The 6841-nt window shown below is 41.0% G+C and overlaps 1 non-coding gene across 1 annotated transcript; it reads right to left on the bottom strand.

The window, feature by feature from the left end:
• Positions 1 to 658: 658 nt before the first annotated feature.
• Positions 659 to 730, bottom strand: TRNAC-ACA (transfer RNA cysteine (anticodon ACA)). Its single transcript has one exon. It is a non-coding gene; the product is annotated as a tRNA-Cys (tRNA).
• Between the last annotated feature and the right edge of the window lie 6111 nt (positions 731 to 6841).

The following is a 6841-nucleotide window of genomic DNA, read 5'->3' as shown; positions in this document are numbered from 1 at the left end:
TGAGGAATGTGGCTGATGATCACTTACTGCTCTACTTCACAGGAAACTGACTTAAAAAGTGTATTTTAAGTGCTTAGGGAAAGTACTGAATAATTACAAATTCAATTAGTTAAAATAAGTAAAAGGCATATTTATTTTGCATTCCAAAACTGTCAATCCTCACCTAACTTATATTTCTTGATTGGGCTTGGAAAGCAATTAGTTTTAATTATTCCTTACTAACTGAAATCTGCATGTTAAATTTCATTATGATCTATCTTACATTAAAACATATTTGTAGAGGGAAACAATATTTCCATAGGGATAATACAAACTTTTGGAGTGTTAATGTAGCAAACAAATATGATTATGGAACAGAAGTTTTAAGTCTTTAAAGCTTAACCTTTCTGAAAGTGAAAGTGAAGTCGCTCAGTCATGTCCAACTCTTTCCACAGGACTGGAAAAGTTCAGTTTTCATTCCAATCCTGAAGAAAGGCAATGCCAAAAAATGTTCAAACTACCTCACAATTGCACTCATCTCACATGCTAGTAAGTGAAGTCACTCAGTCATGTCTGACTCCTTGTGACCCCATGGACTGTAGCCTACCAGGCTCCTCTGTCTATGGGATTTTCCAGGCAAGAGTACTGGAGTGGGTTGCCATTCCTTCTCCAGGAGATCTTCCCTACCCAGGGATTGAACCTGGGTCTCCTGCATTGTAGGCAGATGCTTTACCATCTGAGCCACCAGGGAAATCCTAGCCTTTCTGGGACAGCCCAAATCTTAAGTGTAGAAAAATGTATTGATGTCTAAGACTCAGCTAAAAAGCCAATACTTCTTATTTGGGGGACAATATTGGTTTCTCATTTCAAATTCCCCTTAAAAATGTAAGCTTTTCCATGATGATGCAGTAATCAGAATTTAATGCAATAATCAGAATTTAATGACAAGGGGCTAAAATATTTACTAGCCATATTTTTAGCAACAATTGAGGTATATAATGTTCTAGTAGTTATAAAATTAATTTTGAAATAGAATACTCACTGATAGGCCTGTCATACACACATACCACACACACATACACACACACACACACACATTCATATCATATGTATTTGGTAGTTAAAATCAATTAAATAATCTGTTAATATATTCCCTAACATTGCATTAAATAATTTGACTATATTCTTTAGCAAAAGCCCTTGTAGAAATCTAAAGGATGAACTTTTAATTTAGGTTTCTCCTACTCCTTTGAATTCCGTTTCAGATAATGGTAGTGTGTGCAAAGCTGACCTCCAATCCTTGTCCCACTTCCTTTCTTTTCCCATCTCAGGCTCCATGACTACTCATGCGGACTTTTGTACACACATTTAGAACCCTAGTCTGCAGATAAAGTCTCAGACTACATACTGGATAGCTATCCCTTGACAACTTTTTTGATATAAGGTTGTTCAGAGGTGATTTCTGTCTCTCCTGTGGGTGCTAAATACAAACAAAGGTGCAGCATATTATATCTAAAGCAAATAGAAGAAGACTCTGAAAGGCAGACAATATAAGAAGACTCTGAATGGTGGAGAAAAGAATGCAGATCCACTGATATTGGGGCCCAAGAACTGATATGGCTGTGAGTTGCCTGGCTTTTCTGTCTCCTATATTCCAAATTCAGAACTGAAGAAGCAGGCAAATTGGTAAAGTCAATTGGTATAGAATAAAAATGTCTTCATAGAATCATGGTTTCTATAACCAAGAAACCTAGAAAGGGGTACCCTAGAAAAAGAGCAAACTTCTGGATAGTAACAACTCTAGTCAAACATTATTAGGAAAGAGGGGAGACCTGTGTGTGTGGTCCATTGTGCACACGTACATGCACAGACTTCCCTGATGCCCAGATGGTAAAGCATCTGCCTTACAATACAGAAGACCCAGGTTCAACCCCTGGGTTGGGAAGGTCCTCTGGAGAAGGAATTGGCAACCCACTCCAGTACTCTTGCCTGGAAAATCCCATGGATGGAGGAGCATGGTAGGCTACAGTCCATGGGATGGCAAAGAGTTGGACCTGACTGAACGACTTCACTTCACTTCACATGCACATCTTGGTGAGGGAAGGAGTGAATGGGCAGATTCCTGAGAAGAACAGAGTGATGCCCTTCTAAAGCATGGAATTAGGAAGAGGGGTTCCTCCTACCATTGTTTAATGGCAGAATTAATTAAGTATTAATAAGCAGTTTCCAGTTTTGTTTTTTTAGCAGATAGTGTATCTCTTTGGCCTTCCATGCATGGCTGCAGGATAGCTATGGCAGTCCTACATGGTAAAAAATGCCACAGTATGTAAAAGAGTATTTCTGTATCTCAAATTATTGTTATTAGGATAAAAAGATTGTTCTGAAGCATCCAAGAATATATTCCCTAACATTTTATTGACCAGAACTGGATACCTGTAGTCCAGGAACAGGAATCGTTTCCCCAGAAATTACAAAGTTTGTGGTGAATTTAGGGAAACACCTTTAGCTAGATAGAAGAAATTGAAAGGATTGGGATAAACTACAAGTAGTTTAGGTCTAAGTAAAAAACAATATCTAATAATAAGCTGTATTGATATAGCTTCAAATAATAACTATTATTGTTGTTCAGTCGCCCAATCATGTCCAACTCTTTGCAAACCTATTGACTGCAGCATGCCAAACTTCCCTGTCCTTTACCACCTTCTGGTTTCAGCTTTAGCATCATTCCCACAAAAATAATCCCAGGGCTGATCTCCTTCAGAATGGACTCGTTGGGTCTCCTTGAGGCCAAGGGACTCTCAAGAGTCTTCTCCAACACCACAGTTCAAAGCATCAATACTTCGGCCCTCAGCCTTCTTCACAGTCCAGCTCTCACATCCATACATAACCACTGGAAAAATCATAGCCTTGACTAGATGGACCTTTGTTGGAAAAGTAATGTCTCTGCTTTTGAATATCCTATCTAGGTTAGTCATAACTTTCCTTCCAAGAGTTTAAGTGTCTTTTAATTTCATGGCTGCAGTAACCATCTGCACTGATTTTGGAGCCAAAAAAATAAAGTCTGACACTGTTTCCACTGTTTCCCCATCTATTTCCCATGAAGTGATGGGTCCAGATGCCATGATCTTTGTTTTCTGAATATTGAGCTTTAAGCCAACTTTTTCACTCTCAACTTTCACTTTCATCCAGAGGCTTTTTAGTTCCTCTTCACTTTCTGCCATAAGGGTGGTGTCATCTGCATATCTGAGGTTCTTGATATTTCTCCCGGCAATCTTGATTCCAGCTTGTGCTTCTTCCAGCCCAGTGTTTCTCATGATGTACTCTGCATATAAGTTAAATAAGCAGGGTGACAATACACAGCCTTGATGTACTCCTTTTCCTATTTGGAACCAGTCTGTTGTTCCATGTCCAGTTCTAACGGTTGCTTCCTGACCAAGAGGTCAAGAGGTTTCTCAAGAGGCAGGTTTAGTGGTCTGGTATTCCCACCTCTCTCAGAATTCTCCACAGTTTATTGTGATCCACACAGTCAAAGGCTTTGGCATAGTCAATAAAGTAGAAATAGATGTTTTTCTGGAACTCTCTTGCTTTTTCGATGATCCAGCAGATGTTGGCAATTTGATTTCTGGTTCCTCTGCCTTTTCTAAATACAGCTTGAACATCTGGAAGTTCACCGTTCACGTATTGCTGAAGCCTGGCTTGGAGAATTTTGAGCGTTACTTTACTAGCGTGTGAAATGAATGCAATTGTGCAGTAGTTTGAACATTCTTTGGCATTGCTGTTCTTTGGGATTGGAATGAAAACTGACCTTTTCCAGTCCTGTGGCCACTGCTGAGTTTTCCAAATTTGCTGGCATATTGAGTGCAGCACTTTCACAGCATCATCTTTCAGGATTTGAAACAGTTCAACTGGAATTCCATCACCTCCACTAGTGTTCGTAGTGATGCTTTCTAAGGTCCACTTGACTTCACATTCCAGGATGTCTGGCTCTAGGTGAATGATCACACCATTGTGATTATCTTGGTCTTGAAGATATTTTTTGTACAGTTCTGTGTATTCTTGCCACCTCTTCTTAATATCTCTGCTTCTCTTAGGTCCTTACCACTTCTGTCCTTAATGAGCCCATCTTTGCATGAAATGTTCCCTTGGTATCTCTAATTTTCTTGAAGAGATCTCTAGTCATTTCCATTCTTGTGTTTTCCTCTATCTCTTTGCATTGATCACTGAGGAAGGCTTTCTTATCTCTCCTTGCTATTCTTTGGAACTCTGCATTCAGATGCTTATATCTTTCCTTTTCTCCTTTGCTTTGCACTTCTCTTCTTTCACAGCTATTTGTAAGGCCTCCCCAGACAGCCATTTTGCTTTTTTGCATTTCTTTTCCATGGGGATGGTCTTGATCCCTGTCTCCTGTACAATGTCATGAACCTCCGTCCATAGTTCATCAGGCACTCTGTCTATCAGGTCTAGTACCTTAAATCTATTTCTCACTTCCACTGTATAATCATAAGGGATTTGATTTAGGTCATATCTGAATGGTCTAGTGGTTTTCCCTACTTTCTTCAGTTTCAGTCTGAATTTGGCAATGAGGAGTTCATGATCTGGGACACAGTCAACTCCTGGTCTTGCTTTTGCTGAATCTATAGAGCTTCTCCATCTTTGGCTGCAAAGAATATAATCAATCTGATTTTGGTGTTGACCATCTGGTGATGTCCATGTGTAGAGTCTTCTCTTGTTTTGTTGGAAGAGTGTGTTTTCTATGACCAGTGCGTTCTCTAGGCAAAACTCTATTAGCCTTTGCCCTGCTTCATTCTGTATTTCAAGGCCAAATTTGCCTGTTACTCCAGGTATTTCTTGACTTCCTACTTTTGCATTCCAGTCCCCTATAATGAAAAGGACATCTTTTTTGGGCATTAGTTCAAAAAGGTCTTCTAGGTCTTCATAGAACCATTCAACTTCAGCTTCTTCAGCATTACTGCTTGGGGCATAGACTTGGATTACTGTGATATTCAATGGTTTGCCTTGAAATGAACAGATCATCCTGTCATTTTTGAGACTGCATCCAAGTACTGCATCTTGGACTCTTTTGTTTACCATGATGGCTACTCCTTTTCTTCTAAGGGATTCCTGCCCACAGTAGTAGATATAATGGTCATCTGAGTTAAATTCACCCATTCCAGTCCATTTTAGTTTGCTGATTCCTAGAATGTTGATGGTCACTCTTGCCATCTCCTGTTTGACCACTTCCAACTTGCCTTGATTCATGGAACTGACATTCCAGGTTCCTATGCAATATTGCTCTTTATAGCATCTGACCTTGCTTCTATCGCCAGTCACATCCACAGCTGGGTATTGTTTTCGCTTTGGCTCCATCCCTTCATTCTTTCTGGAGTTGTTTCTCCACTGATCTCCAGTAGCATACTGGGCACCTACTGATCTGGGGAGTTCCTCTTTCAGTATCCTATCATTTTGTCTTTTCATACTGTTCATGGGGTTCTCAAGGCAAGAATACTGATGTGGTTTGCCATTCCCTTCTCCAGTGGGCCACATTTTGTCAGACCTCTCCACCATGACCCGCCCATCTTGGGTGACCCCACAGGCATGGCTTAGTTTCATTGAACTAGACAGGGCAGTGGTCCTAGTGTGATTAGATTTACTAGTTTTCTGTGATTTTGGTTTCAGTGTGTCTGCCTTCTGATGCCCTCTTGCAACACCTACCGTCTTACTTGGATTTCCCTTATGTTGGACGTGGGGTGTCTCTTCACGGTTGTTCTAGCAAAGCGCAGCTGCTGCTCCTTACCTTGGACGAGGGGTATCTCCTCACCGCCGCCCCCCAACCTTGAACTTGGAATAGCTCCTCTAGGCCCTCCTGTGCCCGCACAGCCACCACCCCTTGGACATGTGGTTCCTCCTCCCGGCTGCTGCCCCTGACCTAGGACATGGGGTAACTCATCTTGGCCACTGCCCCTCGGGCATGGCGTCCTCCGGGCTTCTGCCCCTGACCTCAGACTTAGGGTGGCTCCTCTCGGCTGCACTATGTGCTCTGGTCGCAGCCTCCTGCGCTAACATCAGGTGGCCAAAGTATTGGAGCTTCAGCTTCAGCATTAGTCCTTCCAACAATATTCAGTATTGATTTCCTTTAGGATTGGTTGGCTTGTTCTTGCTGTCCTAGGGACTTTCAAGAGTCTTCTCCAGCACGGCAGTTCAAAAACACCGTTTCTTCATTGCTCAGCCTTCTTCATGGTCCAACTCTCACATCCATACATGACTAATAGAAGAATCATGGTTTTGACTTTACAGACCTTTGCTGGCCAAGTGATGTCTCTGCTTTTTAATACACTGTGTAGTTTTGTCATAGCTTTTCTTCCAAGGAGCAAACATCTTTTAATAACCATTACATGTCTTCTAATCCATTGTGATTCACTCTTAATTCTCTAAATAGATGAAAATGTTCTGAAATAGCAAATTCCATTTCCAGTCAACAAGGCAGAAGTCCCAGTGGAAGCAGATCTGTCAACAAACTGTTTTTCTGTAGCTGTGCTGGCCTCCTGGGACTTAGATAACAGGAAATTTAAGCTCTATTTACCAGGATCTAGTGACACTTTTACCCTTAATCTTTTAAACGTCAAAGCCCCAGTGGAACATATATATTAAGAGACTTAGTGGCATCATAGTCCTTTCTTAGGTAAAAATTGCCTACTTCCTCCACTCACAACTTTTTCCACTGTTCTTAGAGTCCTCAGACTGATGCAAATGCATTATCCTTACTGCAAAGTATTCAAAAAATATTACCTTTTCACTTTTCTCCTAATATTAAGCCTGCCCTATGTACCACCCCTGAGAACTCCACTGTTGCTGCTCTTACATC

This window comes from Ovis canadensis, chromosome 8 (assembly GCF_042477335.2).
Source record: "Ovis canadensis isolate MfBH-ARS-UI-01 breed Bighorn chromosome 8, ARS-UI_OviCan_v2, whole genome shotgun sequence".
In the NCBI taxonomy this organism is placed as follows: domain Eukaryota; kingdom Metazoa; phylum Chordata; class Mammalia; order Artiodactyla; family Bovidae; genus Ovis; species Ovis canadensis.
Note: the sequence above shows the minus strand (reverse complement) of the source record. Positions and strands in the feature narration are given on the sequence as shown.